Source organism: Engystomops pustulosus, chromosome 5 (assembly GCF_040894005.1).
Source record: "Engystomops pustulosus chromosome 5, aEngPut4.maternal, whole genome shotgun sequence".
Classification (NCBI taxonomy): domain Eukaryota; kingdom Metazoa; phylum Chordata; class Amphibia; order Anura; family Leptodactylidae; genus Engystomops; species Engystomops pustulosus.
In genome coordinates, this window is record NC_092415.1 from 51,018,422 (window position 1) to 51,037,529 (window position 19,108).

Sequence of the window (19,108 nt, forward strand, 5' to 3'; positions counted from 1 at the left end):
AAGCTCGCCTGGCAGCGGAGCGCCAGCTCCATGCGCATCATGCGCTTCTTGCGCATCTGTTTACATTCCCCTCACCCGGCATATCCTAAACTTATAAGAACGCTACTACACTTGATCTTATACAAAAGTGCTGTTTGGGGAGTAGCCTAGAGACAGGGGCTTGGATTGGCGAAAGCTCGCCTGGCAGCGGAGCGCCAGCTCCATGCGCATCATGCGCTTCTTGCGTATCTGTTTACATTCCCCTCACCCGGCATATCCTAAACTTATAAGAACGCTACTACACTTGATCTTATACAAAAGTGCTGTTTGGGGAGTAGCCTAGAGACAGGGGCTTGGATTGGCGAAAGCTCGCCTGGCAGCGGAGCGCCAGCTCCATGCCAAGATCCAACTAACATAGTTTTAACTGCAGCACCTTTAATCTACTACTACTTCACTGCCTCCATACATGGTCCCCTTATCAAACGAGCTGTGTCAGGCAGAATTTTGGGTTGTTTTCATGGCTTCCATGTTAACTTTGTCGCCACCCTGCTGTGTAATCCACAAAATATACTGGCAAACTTTTATCATGTACCGATATTATTTGAGCACTTCTTGCTCACCTCCTTTGGTTCCTCTCTGCCACCCATTGGTTTGAAGCCTGAGTCCATTTAGGGTATGTCGCCATGACACTCTCTAGCCTGCTGCCGCTGCCTCTGCATGCCGTCCCCTATAGTGTCAGGGTCAATTATTGCATGTTTTAGATGCTATCTAGCTTCATTCTGTCACTCTGTCATGGCCATGCTGTTGCCCATAATTTTGGCATAATGGTGCGTTTAAGCAGCCTCAGAGGCATCCATGCATGCTGCCCCTGCTGTTTCCTGTCCATTTCCGTGGTGTTTCCATCCTTTTCTGAGGTTCCCAGGTGTTTGGCCAAGCTTCCCTGTGCAGAGCCTTGGTCCCCTTGAAAAATGCTCGAGTCTCCCATTGACTTCAATGGGGTTCGTTATTCGAGACGAGCACTCGAGCATCGGGAAAAGTTCGTCTCGAATAACGAGTACCCGAGCATTTTAGTGTTCGCTCATCTCTAGAAACAAATCAAAAAGGAATGTGAAGCTCCTAGTAGATCTATAGAAAAGATAATGCCCTAGTCCTCATTAGGACTATTACTAAATAGAGTAATACCGGTTATAACATACACCATTTCTGCTGGTATAACATACACCATTGTGATTCTTCCAATTTCTTTTTCTTTAAATTGTTCCATAATAATATGGTCAAGATCACCATATATAATGCCAAACCACCCCCACCACAACCCCTTCTGACCAAAGAAGGAAAAGAGAAAAGTAAAAAAACAGGTTAGCTGAAGGCTAGTCCTCTGTATTGCTTGAGTACTAGTTGCTGCTATAAATAATAATGCAAAGAAGATATTTTACACCTTTCAGATGGACTTTGAGGGATGGAACCTACCGATGAATCACTAATGATTTTGAATCACCAACCATTTTGAAAAATGATTGCTACTCCAGCTTTCTATGTTTGCATCTCACCCAACACAGAGTATATTTAACTTGCAAACACGTTGGGTCTCATTTACAAAGGGTCCAAACGCAGCACTTTTGTCGGGTTTCCCAAATATTTCTGATTTCACACAACAGAAATTGTGGGGCGGGCCGTGAGGCAACCTGGCGGATCCTAAAAAAACGCGGAATTTAAAAAGTGATTTGTGTCGCAGGATCAAGCACTTACATGCATCGGGAAGAAGAAGTTGAACTCCAGCGGACCTCGGCGCAGCAGCGACACCTGCTGGATATCGGGTGCACGATCTTAGTGAATGCTGGCAGACAACGTGCCACGGGATCGCGACTGGAGCGGGTAAGTAAATGTGCCCCACAGACTTTTCATGTGGGCAATTATCTTCCTTCAATACATAAAATATGCATCTTGAATTGAAAAGGATTAACTTTTCAGGCTGATGATAGATTCCATATCTGACACACCAACCAACTTCCTTCTATCTCTGCTCCCTCCTGCCATCTCCAAACATAGATTCATTCCTAGGTTATGAAAAACTATACTTTCCTCCGCTATTACCATCTGGTTCCCAGGGATCCTTCACATACAAAGGATGGAGGAGCTTATGGTATGGGAAAATGGAAGATCCTCAGTTAACTAGAGAACTTCTTGCTTCTCTAGCGTCATTAAGGCCAACATTCCTACCATTGGCTAGCTTCTTAATTACTTATACCTCAGCCCTAACCAATTCTTCCCCTGAGATTCCCTTCTCTTTTTTGTTTCAGGAATGTGTGTTTCATATACTTTTCCCTGTTACCTGTGAGCTTCACCTAGATTGATCTTACCTTGATGATTACCTGTATGACTGACAACCATCTATACTACTCTACAAACCTCTGTACCTCCTCATGCCGTGTTTAATTTGACATGTGCTATTCTTTATAAGCGCTGTATGTTCTTATATGTTTGGTTCCTTTGATTTACCTGGAATTTTCCTCTATAGAAGATGTTTAATCATTACAAAATTGGCATGGAATTAAATATTGCCTATAAAAGGGATCTTGATAAACTGTGGAAGAAATTAATTGCCAAAGTCTCCATAAGGAAATCTCTTTCTTCCCAACATAGGCTCCTGCTCATTCTAGTGCCTGTAGGGATCATTCTTCTCCCCTTGCTGCCAAACTGTGTCTTCCAACAGTCATGGTACACATTAAGCACATGTGAATCCTACTTTCTCCCCACTATGTCAGACAAGGGAGTTCACTGTTTCTCCATGTTCTCTGTATTGTATCGTCCTGGTGATCCAAACACAAGCCAGGGATTACACTCTTTCAAACTGTTGAAGTGCTGGCCATTTGAGCCATCATGGTAGGATAAAGAGTTGTTAGCAATATTAATATTAAAGAATTATTAAATCATGATTATAAACATACTATGTTACACGATAGATATTACATTGTTAGCATGAAATCATTGCCTGTGACAGAGGTCATGTGACCTGGAAGTTGACGCTAGCAGGAGGTAATAGAAGTAGACTTAAAAAGCTAATTCTGAATTAAAGCTGAAAACCTTATTTCAAATTGATTCAGATGACCCTTTTTTGAGGACAAAGTCTTCAAATGTTTAATAATTTCAAGATATTTTTACAGACAAATAGCTAAAAGGATCTTCAAAGTCACAGAAAAATACTGCATAATTACCAATTCATACAGATCCTGATTTCAATCAACCTGACATAAAAAGAAAAGCCGAAATTTAAGTAGAAAATATCCTCTGTATAGACTTCTTGCTCAAAAATGCAACATACTGAGTCATATTAAAGTAATTTATCATTTATTAAAATAAATAAAATACAAAATTTACATAAACCACAGATACGTAGTTTAGTAATACATTCTTAGACATGACATAATGATTGAAAAATATAACATTCCCAGCACTATGGTATATAAAATATTCCCTTGTGAAATGAAAACTTGCAGCCTAACATGCAGTGGCAACCAAAGAGTATCCCTATTGTCAATAATGTCATTAAGGTGGCATGGAGAAGATTGAGCCACAACTGGTGCTGGGCAATTGCGGGTGCTAACATGTGAGCTTCCATATTGGTTGGGATAGCCCCCCCCCCCATTGTATTATCAGGTGGTGGTGATCTGTTGCTAAACCAGGAGTCTCTCCGAGACTCTAAAGCCTGCAATTGAGTGATTTGAATTAAACCCTGCTTTAGGCAAATAAACAACAACAACAACAAAAAAGAGTTAATAAGAAGAATTATAATGATAAGCGGTAGCAAATACCCACATGTTAAAAATAATGGTAAGAAAAGTGTTCAAATGTTAGCATTTGTCCGTTGATATCTTTTAATTTACAATTGTTTCACATTTTGTATTCTATTTTATGGTGCGCTATGCAATTTATAAACATTTTTTATGTTTTGACTTGACCTATAAAGTAATATTTAATGCTTAAGCTGTCTCGAGAGCTTGCAATGCCTTTATTATTTCTTTCCCTTATCCTTTGCTATCCTGTATTAGTCTTTACAAGCTACATCATGTCCAGCAAAGAAGAAAAATAGGAATGATACATCTGGATCCAGTTACTAAGATTCGTTATTCAAATGGTGGTGAACTATAGCTACTTTTACTGGAGTAGGCAGCAATACATGTGTTAGAAATGTCAAGGTTTGGAAACAAGTCCAATTGATTTTAAGTGATCAATAATGGGCTTACCTTTAGATGGTACAGAGGTTGCAGGACTCAATGCCTGAGGGATCTGAATAGCTTCATGATGCACGTACTGTAAAAGAATAGGATTGTTTTAAATGTCTTGTGAAAGTTGGAGAATCTTTTATAGATTGTGTATCAAGGTTAAAGAAATGTGTCCATTTTGCCAATATATAGAATTTCCTTTTACAAAGGTTCCCTATCCTCCAAGATTTTTTTTTTATTTATCCTGGCGCTCTGTGAAGCTGGAGACATAGCTTTTTGTTATTGCAGGGGTCTTTACATGTTTATTTTATAAAAACTGCATAGAATGTGCAGAATTTTCAGATCAAGGTATAGGGACTTGGAGCTGGGGGCATCAAGTGGGGCAGGTTTACAATGCAGAGTGAGTAGGGGGGAGGCGGCTTCACTGGATCTAGGAGCTCTCCCTCCTCCTTGATTGTATCTGAGAAAAGACTGATAGGGAATAAAACATTTTTTGGAGCCAAATCACCAATGCAGCCCCTCTGGTATCATTATGCTATGATACTAGTCATCTATAAGTTACAGTTCAAGGTTTATTTTGTTTTGTGCTGAGAGGTTCCCTTTAATACTGCATTCAAATGAAATGAATGGAAATGAATGGAAGAATCAGCAAAAAAACATTGAAAATATTGATTTCAGACGACAGCATAGAGTCACCTTTTGGGAAATGAAGCTCATGATTTCAGTTACTCTTGAAAATTAATCGCTTTAAAACGGTAACTCATGATGAAGCACAAATTGTATTTACTCTTTACCCTATGAAATATGAACTGTTGTACCCATTGTCTCTATGTGGTAAGTAATGAACTTCATATGACCTGACAAGGATATATGGAGAAAGAAAGTAACACCTGCTGTGATCTCATTCAGTCACCGCAATGACAAATTATGCTCCATTCATTTACTGCATCTGCTATGACTGCAACAAGATTGTTCATTATGGCCAATGCCAAACAATATTATTATTTAATTGTGTATTCCTTAATATAGAAAAGGCATCTTTCTTATTTTTCTTCCACTTTCCGATACTGTACATTAAAGTACTAGGACATTTTCAGACTAGATACCAAAATATCATTCAACATTTCTTTTCTATATGAGGATCTATATCACTAATACTTTCCTGCATTTGATATTGCACGTTTCACTCTAGGCATCTAGCTGAAGCATCTCTCTGGGATTTTGGAGTAGTAACATGTAATTAAATCCTTTAAATGGAACACTAGATAGGACAACTTCAAAGGGAAAATCCAGGCAAAATTATCTCAAGTAGTATCGGATGGGTGCTCCATGGGCACACCACAGAAAATTAGTTGCAGTTGGCCTCAATGCAGTTGTGTGCCCCCTCTTGCAGGATCTGCTATTCTTTTAGCTTCATATGTCCTTATTTTTAAGAAAAAGGCTTTACATTTATGCAAATTATCTAATTTGTCAGTAGTATGTCAGTAGTATGTCAGTGTGCTTGGTTTACAATCCTTGATCACAGTGATAGATTAAGGACTGGAACATTGCTTAACCCCTTAAGGACGCAGCCATTTTGTAGCTTAAAGCTCAGCCCGATTTTTTGGATTCTGACTTGCGTGACTTTATATGAGATTGTTTTTTCCCCACATGTTTTAGTGGTAAATTTTGGCAGATAAGTTTTGCGTTTATTTACAAAAAAAAAGAAAATATGAGAAATTTTTTGAAAAATTTGCCATTTTCGAAATTCTAAATCATTGCGTTTTCAGGCAGATACATTTACCACCTAAATAAGTTGCTGAATAACATTTCCCATTTGTCTACTTTACATTTTCATAATTTTTGAAATGTTTGGATAATTTATTTTGACGTCACGCGGCTTACAAATAGAATATCGCTTTTCCGGATTTTCAGAATTGACTATTTTGGGGATAAATACAGTTTTGAATGAAATTTTACATATTTAGCATCAAAACCCCCTATATAATCTACCCATTTTCAAATCTGCACCCCTCAAGCTATCAGAAACAGCTTTTACGAAGATTGTTAACCCCATTGAATCAAAATGGAGGTGAAATTTAGAATGGTCATATTGTTCCCTTATACGTTCATTTAGCACTAAAATTTACACATTTCCAAAATATAAAAAGAGAAAACCCACCATACAATTTGTTCTGCAATTTCTCCTGAGTACAAAGACCCCCCCACACGTGGCTGTGACTTGTTTTATGGGCGCACAGTGAGATGCAGAAGGGAAGGAGAGCCCTGCAGCTGCCAGGATTTTAGTTTCCTCATTGGCCCCTTTTGAAGGCTATAAAATTTTTGCTTTTTCATTATTGGGGCCATGTGACGGCATTTTTTTTTGCAGGATGAGATGCTTTTTCCATTGTTACCATTTCGGGGTTGGTATCACCTATTGTTGAAAATTTAGGAACTTTTTTTGAGGGCAGGAGTAGAAAAGCATCAATTCTGTACTGGATTTTTTACTTTTTTTTTTTTTTGGTGTTCACCGTATAGACTAATAATCATGTTGTCTTTATTCTATGGGTTGATACGATTACGGGGATACCAGACATGAATATATTTTCTTACGTTTTACTAAATTTGTCAAACAAAACCCTAATGTGGGGAAAAATCTATCATTTATGTATTGCCGTCTTCCAAGTGGCATAACATTGTTACTTTTTTGGCTACGGAGCTGGTTGATGGCTTGTTTTTTGGGGGACATGTTGTACTTTGCACCAGTATCATGTCTGAGTACATATGGTTTTTTGATCGCATTTTATAGCATTTTTTGTGGGATTGAAAAGGTAAAAATCATAATTTTTGGAGGGTTTATAACAGATTTTTTTTACGGCGTTTATCGTGGGGGTTCAATAATGATTTACTTTTATTCTACGGGTTGTTACGGACGCGGTGATACTATATATGTGGGGTTTGTGTTATGATTTAGACTTTTTTTTGAGTTATATGTCTCTTTATATGTTTTGGGGGTTTGGGGCATTTTTAGTGATTTATGACTTTATTTTTTTATTGAATAACTTTTTTTTTTTTACTTTTTCACTTTTATACCATGGGACATGAACAAGCAATCATCTGATTGCTTCTTCATGATAATATTCTGCAATACTGATGTATTGCAGAGTATTATCAGTGTCAGCCTATACACTTGCATAGGCTGGCACTGTGCCAGTAAGATGACGTCACAGACGCCATCTTACCGGCAATTCTTGCAAGTAACTCTGGGGTCCAGATCGTACCCCAGAGTTGCTATAGCAACGATCGGTGCCCCCCGAAAACGGTTCGGGGGGGCCGATCGTGGGGGAAAGACCCCCCAGATGCATGTTAGATGCCGCGGTCGCGCTGACCGCGGCATTTAACGGGTTAAGCACCCGCGATCGGAGACAACTCCGATCGCGGGTGTTACACTGGGGTGCCGGCTATTAGTTACAGCCGGCACCCCGTGTTTCCCGATGCCGGTTTGGCTCTGATCCAGAGCCGAGCCGGCATAAGCGCCGTGGCGGATATATCCGCCACTGAGCGCTAAGTCACTGCGCTCCGTGGCGGATATATCCGCCACGGAGCGTGAAGGGGTTAAAGATAATATTGACAAGAAAATAAGCACCATATTATCAAAAGTTTGTCCCTTCAAATCGCCGGTCAGACCACATATGCAACATTCTTTACAGTTTTGGGCCCCAGTGTATAAAAAGGACATAGTTGAACTGGAATGGGTGCAGAGGAGAGCAACCAAGATTATTAGGGCAATGGTGGGATTAGAATTAGAATTACAGATTACAAAATTTATTCAGTTTAGAAGAAAGACAACTAAGGGGAGGCCTCATTACAATGTACAAATACCTACATGGGCAGTAAAGAGATGTTCCCAACATGCGGGTGTCCTCTATACAGGTGGTTCTACCATCGCCATAGACAGGGAATCTTTTATGTAAGAGCAGTGAGATTATATAACTCCCTGCTGCAGGAGGTTGTTAAGGCAGATAATATGTACATATTTAAGAGAGGCCTGGATGATTTTCTTGATAATGAAAACATCACATGTTTTCATTCTTAAAGGTTGGACTTGATGGACCTGTGTGTTTTTGCAACCTTATCTACTGTGATAAGATATGATGTACTATGATGTTACTAAGATATCAACATTTGATCCCCTTCTGTCTTTTTTACAATATTTTAAACTCATTACCTGTTTACTACAGGCAGTCCCCGGGTTACATACAAGATAGGTTCTGTAGGTTTCTTCTTAAGTTGAATTTGTATGTAAGTCAGAACTGTATATTTTATCATTGTAACCCCGGCCAAAATTTTTGTCGTCTCTGTGACAGTTGGATTTTAAAAATGTTGGATTGTCATCAGAACCAGGATTAACAATAAAGCTTCATTGCAGACGCCTTTGATAACTGTTACAGCTGTTTATTGTAGCCTATGGCTAAAGTACAATAAGTTACCAACATCCAGGGGCCCGTTTTTAACTAGGGGTCATCTGTAAGTCGGGTGTTCTTAAGAATCTGATTTTTTAAGAACTTTTTCTCATTCAATGCTTTTTCTTGATCTAACTGTAAAGCAATGAATTACATACAATTTTAGCATTTTAACCCCTTTCCATTGTGTGACATATCTGTAACACATGCATCGGCTGTGGGTGATTAGAGAGAGCTCACCGGCAGGGCCCTCTTCATAGCCAGTAAGTATTTGCTGCATATTGCAGCTAACACTTACTGGTAACACCCATGATCGGTGCAGCTTTGCCGGCAGAATTAAAGAGCCGGCGGTGCATGGGTGCTGCCCTCTTGGCTTGGATCGTCGCTCCCCATGATGTCATCAGGGACCGGCAATCCGTTGCTTTGACGGCCTTGGGTTAAGCAAAGACCCAAGGCTGTCTCTTTTTCCACAATATATTACAATGTGTAAGATCCCCATATACAGCCATACTAAAGTACCCTAGGGAGGCTGAAAAATATAATAGAAAAACAACACAAATGCATTTGGAACTATTTTACCGCTTCCCAGTACATGGCATGGCATATTAAATAACTGATTATGAAGTGCAGTTTGTTATGAAGAAAAGAAGCCCTCATAAATCTCCTTACATGGAAAAATTAAAAAGTTATGGACTTTTGAAGGTGGTGATAAAAAATAAAAATGTTAAAACCAAAAAGGCCTGGTCATTAAGCGGTAAAGTAACACTAGTTTTACATAAATTAACAGGGTAGTAAAGAGAGGGAAAGAAAAGTGGGTGGAGGGATGTAGGATGGTATATTCACCAGGATGTTAACTAGAATAAGGAGAGATCAGCATTTACTGAGAATGTAGTTCATGAGACCCAGGTTTGGTTGAATTTCCTAAGAGATCTTTCTTTGCATGAATCAACAGTATAAGTGACGCATGAATACCATTTCAGATAAATGTGCCTCCTTATAGCTTAGAGCTTAAAGTTCAATCACTGTTTACTTATAGGGCAAATATTTTTCTTGTAATTAGCAATGAACAGACCCATTGAGGTTTGGGTTTGCTGCGTGTAGACAAGAAAAGTTTGGTTTGGATACCAGAAACCAAACCCAATTCAACTATTACTAATAGTTTCATTATTTAATACCTGCTATAGGTGCCATTCTTCTTAGATGATCGCTACCTTGACATGGCTTTTCTAAGAGCATTTAAAGGGTAGACACAAACACTATGGGGCACATTTACAAAGGGCCTTGCCACAGTTTTCTGTCGGACTTTGCACGTTCTTTAAGGTGCAAACTGCTTGCAAAGGTATTTAAGAATTGTCTGCACCACATTTGTGTCGCACACAACCATTTTGTGGCATGGTTGCACTATGTTTCATGAGTCCAACAAAGCAAAGTCTGACAGAAATGTGTCACACACCCTATGTTAAAGTTACACCAAAAAAAAGTGGTACACATTGTTGGGGCAGTGCAGAGGGTGCCAGTTCATGCAGAATGGGTGCCAGAAATCCTGAATTTGGCACACTTTGCACTATACACAAGCAAACTGCACATGTGCCTCTATGTGTCAGCACCGATTGTAGGATCTACCGGCTTGGTTGAGCCTAAATGCCAAAGTTCTGGCTAAAGAAAGCACATAGCCAAAACACCAATTTACTTAACCAAATAATGTAAGGGAGAACTCACTTCATTTTTCACAATGGGATACAGATTGAATATGTATCCCACAGATCAGAAACATATAATTCACCGTAAAATATAGAAACACTAATTGTTCCAAGAGTAATTTAAAAGGCTACTTTATTTTTTTTTAAATATATAATCCACCAATTCTTTTCCTTTAACTGATGGAGGAGGTATCATTTGTATGAGCTATACTTGTTCTAAGCTTGCTTATAATGATTGGTTGTACCAGAGTGGCTCGGCATTGAGTAAAATGTACATCTAGACCAGTCTAGGTTACAAATTGCAGGTAAATGAACTTTTGCCACTCAGATTTATAACCATGAAGATTGTTTTATTTGCAGTAAATTTTAAACTAAAAAAATTGAAATTGTCAACTTTCTGTGTGTAGCTCAACTTTGATTTGTCTACAACATATGAACTCAAGGCAAATCCACAAATCCACACAGTGCCATGGTTTCATTCACATCCACCTCAGGGTTGTAGAGGATTTGAATCATGTGAATCCAGGCTTGCATACTTTTGAGGCTCAAACATTTATGCAAATTATTTTCTAAGGAAGACTTTATAGTTTGGAGCTATACCCGATAGCGACACAGTCAAACACAGTCGAATACAATTATAGAACTGGAATGTACAAGGACACTAGGGTAAAGGTTAAAGTGGACCTGTCACCTGAATATTGCCTCTAGGAGCAACTTAATAAAGTAATAAGCTCCCTATCCCTACCCCAGTAATAGCAATGTTAAATTGCTGGCTTTATCAGAACATACCAATAAAGCTAGCAAACACTGCACTACATAACTGCCTGAATGCTGGAATAAGCTTACAGTGGTTAGCCGCATTCATGAGGGGGCGGTGACTGGTGCATGATGCTTAGCCGTCATCATAGGCCTATATTTTGTGAGGGGCGGTCCGGGAGAGAAGCCAAGGAGCGCCTTGGACCGACCCCTCATGAATATGGCGGACCATTGTAAGCTTGGTCTGGCATTCAGATGACTGTGTAGTGCAGTGTTTGCTAGCTTTACCGGTATGTTCCAGTAAAGCTAGCGATTTAACACTGCTATTACTGGGATAAGGCTAGGGAGCAGTTCCTACAGGCAATACTCAGGGGACAGGTCCTTTTTACGGTTGTGGTTCTCCTTTGTCCCAAAGACTAACACAAGCATGCAACATTAATACGACGATATCATCTACGTAAAGTACACTGTAATGGCAGTTGTTGTGTAAACTTTTCTGTAGATTTGCTTCCATTTATAAGGTAATGACCATGGAAGAAAATGAAACAATTAAGAACTTTTACCCCCCCCCCCCCAATGTTATCACCTTTCCTTTGTAGTTTTAGTTTCTTATCTTATCTTGTCTCTTATCTGTTATTGTATTTTAATTTAATCCATTTAAACTTTTTTTTCTGAGAATAGCGGTACAACTGCCTTTTGATTCCATTATTGCTTTACAAAATAATAAAATAAAAGCAATCTACTGTAGGCACTGAAAGGACAAACACTGAGTTTGCTAAATATAGATTTAATTTTACATTTGTGCAACAAATGAATGTTTTTTTTGCACAGCAAGGTTAGTTCGGGACATATACTTACATGAAAATTACATTTGAAATATTCGTAATAAAAATAAAAAACTTTACCCAAATGATATTTTTCAGTTTGTGTTTCTCATCTATTCCATTTTAACTCTTTGTTTCATTGCAGCTAACCGGTAGGTAAAATCAAAAAAGTTCTTTTTTTGCCATTCATGTACACACTGCACCCCATCTTGACAGAACAAGCAAAAATGTAGATATTTAGATTATTTAATAAACAAGAAAAACATAACATAGCTATAAGTATTCAGACCCTTTGCTGCAACGCTCATCTTTAACTCTCTTGCTTTCCTTTTAATTCTGATCCTCCTTGAGATGGTACTACTCCTTCATTGGAGTCCAGCTATGTTTAATTACACTGAGTTGACTTGAAAGGCACACTCCTGTCTACTTAAGAACACACAGTGCATGCCAAAGCACATGAGAATCATGTGCTCTAAAGAACTGCCCAAGGAGCTCAGAGACAGTACTGTTGCAAGGAACAGATCTGGCCAAGGTTACAAAAGAATTTCTGCAGCACTCAAGAGTACAGTAACCTTCATAATTATTAAATGAAAGACATTTGGAATGATCAAACTCTTCCTCGACCTGGCTGTGCAGCCAAACTAAGAAATTGTCAAGAGCCATGCAGAGAGAAGTATAGAAGAACCCCAAGATCACTGTAAACAGTGATGCTCCAGAGATGCAGTAGGGATATTGGCGAATGTTCTACAAAGTCAACTATTACTGCACGTCTCCACCAGTTGAAGCTTCATGGCAGAGTCTGCTGATGGAAGACACATAAAGCACATGTAAGACTCCCAGACTATGGGAAATAAGATTCTCTGGTGTGGTGAGAAGAAGATTGAACTTTTTGGTATTAATTCTAAGCAGTATATGTGGAGAAAACCAGGCACTGCTCATCACCTGCCAAATACAATCCCAACAGTGAAACATAGTGGTGACAGCATCATGCTATGGGATGTTTTTAAGCTGCAGGAACAGGAAGAGTGGTTGAAATTGAAGGAAAGATGAATTACAGAGATCTCCTGGATGAAAACCTCTTCCAGAGTTCTCTGAACCTCAGACATCGGCCGACGGTTCACCTTCTAACAAGACAATGACCCTAAGCACACAGCTAAAATAACAAAGAAGTGGTCAGAGCCCTGACCTTAACCCATTTGAGCACTTAAATTAGCTGCAAGTTAGGCCCTGTACCTTAATTACAGTCATTTTTCACATATGCAAATTAGCTTTTCTGACTCCCCTGAGAGAGGAGAAGAGTCAGAGATACCATTGAACCATGCCCCATTATTCTGACTTACAGTTTTATGTCTCTTCAAATCTCTCTCTTTTAAATTAGTTTAGTTATGAATAGAGATGAGCGAACATGCTCGTCCGAGCTTGATGCTCGGTCGAGCATTAGGGTACTCGAAACTGCTCGTTACTCGGACGAATACTTCGCCCGCTCGAGAAAATGGCAGCTCCCGCCGTTTTGCTTTTTGGCGGCCAGAAACAGAGCCAATCACAAGCCAGGAGACTCTGCACTCCACCCAGCATGACGTGGTACCCTTACACGTCGATAGCAGTGGTTGGCTGGCCAGATCAGGTGACCCTGGGATAGACTAGCCGCTGGCCGCGCTGCTCGGATCATTCTGTCTCTGGATGCCGCTAGGGAGAGAGCTGCTGCTGGTCAGGGAAAGCGTTAGGGTGTTCTATTAGCTTACTGTTAGGCAGGAGTGATTCTCAAAGAACCCAACAGCCCTTCTTAGGGCTACAATAACGTTATACTTTTTTTATTTTAATTTGCATCTTTTACCATTTTGTGAGGAATTAGCAGGGGGACTTGCTACCGTTGTGTTTAGCTCTTAGTGGCACACATATCCATAGCAAAGACCGAAGTGGGAAAATTCAGTAGGGGTTGGATTTCTATTAGGCAATAACTCAGTGTCATCTCATCTGGCATAGTAGTGTGCTTCCTTTGATACTTGGCTAGAAAATAGCCATAGGAGAATACAAACAGCTTCTTGAAGCCTACAGTAGCGTTCTATATATTTGATTTCTGGTTGATCTGCTGGTGGCTTTAGTTTCTGCAGTGCATGTACTTGCCAATTCTGAGCAATTTGTAGTGAGACTTGCGACCGCTGTGTTCTGCGCTTAGTGGCGCACATATCCATAGCAAAGGCTGAAGTGGGAAAATTCAGTAGGGGTTGGATTTCTATTAGGCACTAACTCAGTGTCATCTCATCTGGCATAGTAGTGTGCTTCCTTTGATACTTGGCTAGAAAATAGCCATAGGAGAATACAAACAGCTTCTTGAAGCCTACAGTAGCGTTCTATATATTTGATTTCTGGTTGATCTGCTGGTGGCTTTAGTTTCTGCAGTGCATGTACTTGCCAATTCTGAGCAATTTGTAGTGAGACTTGCGACCGCTGTGTTCTGCGCTTAGTGGCGCACATATCCATAGCAAAGGCTGAAGTGGGAAAATTCAGTAGGGGTTGGATTTCTATTAGGCACTAACTCAGTGTCATCTCATCTGGCATAGTAGTGTGCTTCCTTTGATACTTGGCTAGAAAATAGCCATAGGAGAATACAAACAGCTTCTTGAAGCCTACAGTAGCGTTCTATATATTTGATTTCTGGTTGATCTGCTGGTGGCTTTAGTTTCTGCAGTGCATGTACTTGCCAATTCTGAGCAATTTGTAGTGAGACTTGCGACCGCTGTGTTCTGCGCTTAGTGGCGCACATATCCATAGCAAAGGCTGAAGTGGGAAAATTCAGTAGGGGTTGGATTTCTATTAGGCACTAACTCAGTGTCATCTCATCTGGCATAGTAGTGTGCTTCCTTTGATACTTGGCTAGAAAATAGCCATAGGAGAATACAAATAGCTTCTTGAAGCCTACAGTAGCGTTCTATATATTTGATTTCTGGTTGATCTGCTGGTGGCTGTAGTTTCTGCAGTGCATGTACTTGCCAATTCTGAGCAATTTGTAGTGAGACTTGCGACCGCTGTGTTCTGCGCTTAGTGGCGCACATATCCATAGCAAAGGCTGAAGTGGGAAAATTCAGTAGGGGTTGGATTTCTATTAGGCACTAACTCAGTGTCATCTCATCTGGCATAGTAGTGTGCTTCCTTTGATACTTGGCTAGAAAATAGCCATAGCAATAGGATAGGATTGTTTGGTTCTAAAAACTCAAAAAAAAACAAAAAACACAAAAAAAAACAAAAAACACAAAAAAACACAAAAAAAAACAAAAAAAAGTAAAAAAAAAAAAAAAGTTATAACTCTCATTTTAAAAATGTTTAACCCCAGGGCTAGGGGTAGAGGACGAGGGCGGGGACGTGGGCGTCCAACTACTGCAGGGGTCAGAGGCCGTGGTCCTGGGCGGGGTGAGACACCACCTGCTGATGAGGGAGCAGGGGAACGCCGCAGAGCTACACTCCCTAGGTTCATGTCTGAAGTTACTGGGACTCGTGGTAGAGCACTGTTGAGGCCAGAACAGTGCGAACAGGTGATGTCGTGGATTGCTGACAATGCTTCGAGCAATTTGTCCACCACCAGTCAGTCTTCCACGCAGTCCACCCATGTCACCGAAATCCCCACTCCTCCAGCTCCTGCACCTCAGCCTCCTCCCCCCCAGTCTGCCCCCTCCCAGGAAAATTTGCCATTTGAACCGGCATACTCTGAGGAACTGTTTTCTGGACCCTTCCCACAGTCACAAACCACTTGTCCGGTTGCTGCTGAGCAATTTTCCGATGCCCAGGTTTTCCACCAGTCACAGTCTGTGGGTGATGATGACCTTCTTGACGTAGTGGAAGTGTGTAAAGAGGTGTCCGACGATGAGGAGACACGGTTGTCAGACAGTGGGGAAGTTGTTGTCAGGGCAGGAAGTCCGAGGGGGGAGCAGACTGAGGGATCGGAGGATGATGAGGTGACAGACCCAAGCTGGGTTGAGAGGCCGGGTGAACACAGTGCTTCTGAGACGGAGGAGAGTCCTCGACCTGAACAGGTTGGAAGAGGCAGTGGTGGGGCCAGACGGAGAGGCAGGGCCAGAGCTGGTGCATCAGCGCCACTGTCAACTAGTGAAGCTCCCGTGGTGAGGGCTCTTGCGGCGAGGGCTAGATCTTCAGAAGTGTGGAGGTTCTTTAAGGAAACACCGGATGACCGACGGACTGTGGTGTGCAACATTTGCCAAACCAGGCTCAGCAGGGGTTCCACCACTACTAGCTTAACTACCACCAGTATGCGCAGGCATATGAATGCTAAGCACCCCACTCAGTGGCAACAAGCCCGTTCACCTCCGGCCGTGCACACCACTGCTCCTTCCCCTGTGTCAGCTGCTAGTCAGCCCCCTGCCCAGGACCCTGGCCCAAAAACCCCATCGTCGCCTCCACGATCCTCCACAGCATCCACCAGCGTTCAGCTCTCCATACCCCAGACGCTGGAGCGGAAACGCAAATATAGTGCAACCCACCCGCACGCCCAAGCCCTTAATGTGCACATCTCCAGATTGCTTAGCCTGGAGATGCTGCCCTATAGGCTAGTAGAGACCGAGGCCTTTCGCAACCTCATGGCGGCGGCCGCCCCTCGGTATTCGGTCCCCAGCCGCCACTACTTTTCCCGATGTGCCGTCCCAGCCCTGCACCAGCACGTGTCAGACAACATCATCCGTGCCCTGACCAACGCCGTTTCTGACAAGGTCCACCTGACCACGGACACGTGGACGAGTGCTGCCGGGCAGGGCCACTATATATCGCTGACGGCACATTGGGTTAACTTGGTGGAGGCTGGGACCGAGACTGACCCTGGGGCTGCTCATATACTGCCGACGCCGAGGATTGCGGGGCCTACCTCGGTCCAGGTGTTTCAGGCCTACTATGCCTCCTCCTCCTCCCACCCCTCCTCCACCTCCTCCTCCGAACTACCATCCGTGGGCACGGCGCCATCAGTCGGTAGCTCTAGGCACAGCAGCAGTGCCGTCGCTAAGCGACAGCAGGCGGTGCTCAAACTGCTGAGCCTAGGTGACAAAAGGCACACCGCCCAAGAGCTATTACAGGGCATCACGGCGCAGACTGATCTGTGGCTGGCACCGCTGAACCTCAAGCCGGGAATGGTTGTGTGTGACAACGGCCGTAACCTGGTGGCGGCTCTGCAACTCGGCAGACTGACACATGTGCCATGCCTGGCCCATGTGTTAAATCTGATAGTGCAGCGTTTCCTCAAGACATACCCCAATCTGTCTGATTTGCTCACGAAGGTGCGCCGCATCTGTGCGCATTTCAGGAAGTCCAGCCCAGATGCTGCCACTCTCAGGGCAGCGCAGCGCCGCCTCCAACTGCCCGCTCACCGACTGTTGTGCGACGTGCCCACGAGGTGGAATTCAACACTGACCATGTTATCCAGAGTTTACCAGCAGCGCAGAGCGATTGTAGACTGCCAGATGTCAACTTCCACCAGAACTGGTAGTCAGGTCAGTCAGCTTCCTCAAGTCTACAATGAGGAGTGGACGTGGATGTCTGATATCTGTCAGGTGCTGAGTAACTTTGAGGAGTCAACACAGATGGTCAGTGGCGATGCCGCCATCATCAGCCTCACCATCCCGCTGCTTGGCCTGTTGAAAAACTCTCTGGTCAGCATGAAGTCGGAAGCTTTGCGCTCGTCACAAGAGACGGGGGAAGAATATTCCCTTGTTGATAGCCAAAGCACCCTGAGGTCTGTTTCTCAGCGCATATCGGAGGAGGTGGAGGTGGAGGAGGATGAGGAGGAAGAGGAGGAGAATGTTGGCGAGACACAAGAGGGGACCATTGTTGAGTCCTTCACTGTTCAGCGTGTATGGGCAGAAGAAGAGGAGTTGGAGGAGTTGGAGGAGGAGGAAATGGACAGTCAGGCCAGTGAGGGGAGTGAATTCTTACGCGTTGGTACTCTGGCGCATATGGCAGATTTCATGCTAGGCTGCCTATCCCGTGACCCTCGCGTTCAAAGAATTTATTCCAGCACCGATTACTGGGTGTTCACTCTCCTGGACCCACGGTACAAGCAAAATCTTGCCACTCTCATCCCTGCAGAGGAAAGGAGTGTGAGAATGCATGAATACCAGCAGGCCCTGGTGCACAAGCTGAAACAGTATTTCCCTTCTGACAGCGCTAGCGGCAGAGTGCGTAGTTCTGCGGGACAAGTAGCGAGGGAGAGTAGGCGAGCAGGCAGCTTGTCCAGCACTGGCAAGGGTACGCTTTACAAGGCTTTTGCCAGCTTTATGTCACCCCAGCAAGACACTGTCACCTGTCCCCAGTCTCGGCAGAGTAGGGCTGATCTTTACAGAAAGATGGTGAGGGAGTACGTAGCTGACCATACCATCGTCCTAAATGATCACACAGCTCCCTACAACTACTGGGTTTCAAAGCTGGACATGTGGCACGAACTGGCGCTGTACGCCTTGGAGGTTCTTGCCTGCCCTGCCGCTAGCGTCTTGTCCGAGCGGGTTTTCAGTGCAGCTGGTGGCATCATCACCGATAAGCGTACACGCCTGTCGACTGACAGCGCTGACAGGCTGACGCTTATTAAAATGAATAAAGGCTGGATTTCTCAGAATTTCCAATCTCCACCAGGTGAAGGAAGCTCAACCTGAATAATTGATCCACTCCTCCTCCTCCTCCTCATTTTCCTCCTTCTCCTCCTCTTTGTACAGTAAAGCAGAGGAAAATGGCTATTTTTTGACAGGGCCCACTGGCTCTTGCTATACTTCATGCATTTAATTTTTCTGGAGGGCCACCTACCCGGTCCTCTGTTTGAAACAATTTTTGTGAGTGCCACATACAGGCACTCAATCTATTCCATTTTTCTGGAGGGCCACCTACCCGGTCCTCTGGTTTGAACAATTTTTGGGACTGCCACATACAGGCACTCAATCTATTCCATTTTACTGGAGGGCCACCTACCTGCTCCTCTGGTTTGAAGAATTTTTGGGACTGCCACATACAGGCACTCAATCTATTCCATTTTACTGGAGGGCCACCTACCTGCTCCTCTGGTTTGAAGAATTTTTGGGACTGCCACATACAGGCACTCAATCTATTCCATTTTACTGGAGGGCCACCTACCTGCTCCTCTGGTTTGAAGAATTTTTGGGACTGCCACATACAGGCACTCAATCTATTCCATTTTACTG

General features: G+C 42.7%; 1 protein-coding gene across 2 annotated transcripts in view; it reads right to left on the minus strand.

The window, feature by feature from the left end:
• Positions 1-19,108, minus strand: part of SNTG1 (syntrophin gamma 1) — a 419,742-nt gene that overhangs the window by 273,383 nt on the left and 127,251 nt on the right. Inside the window, exon 2 of one of the 2 annotated variants that reach the window (XM_072151933.1) lies at positions 4,224-4,290. The exons of the other annotated variant lie outside the window; for it this stretch is intronic. The gene's annotated coding sequence lies outside the window, so the exon portion shown is untranslated. The remainder of the gene's footprint in view (positions 1-4,223; positions 4,291-19,108) is intronic. 2 annotated transcript variants of the gene reach the window in all.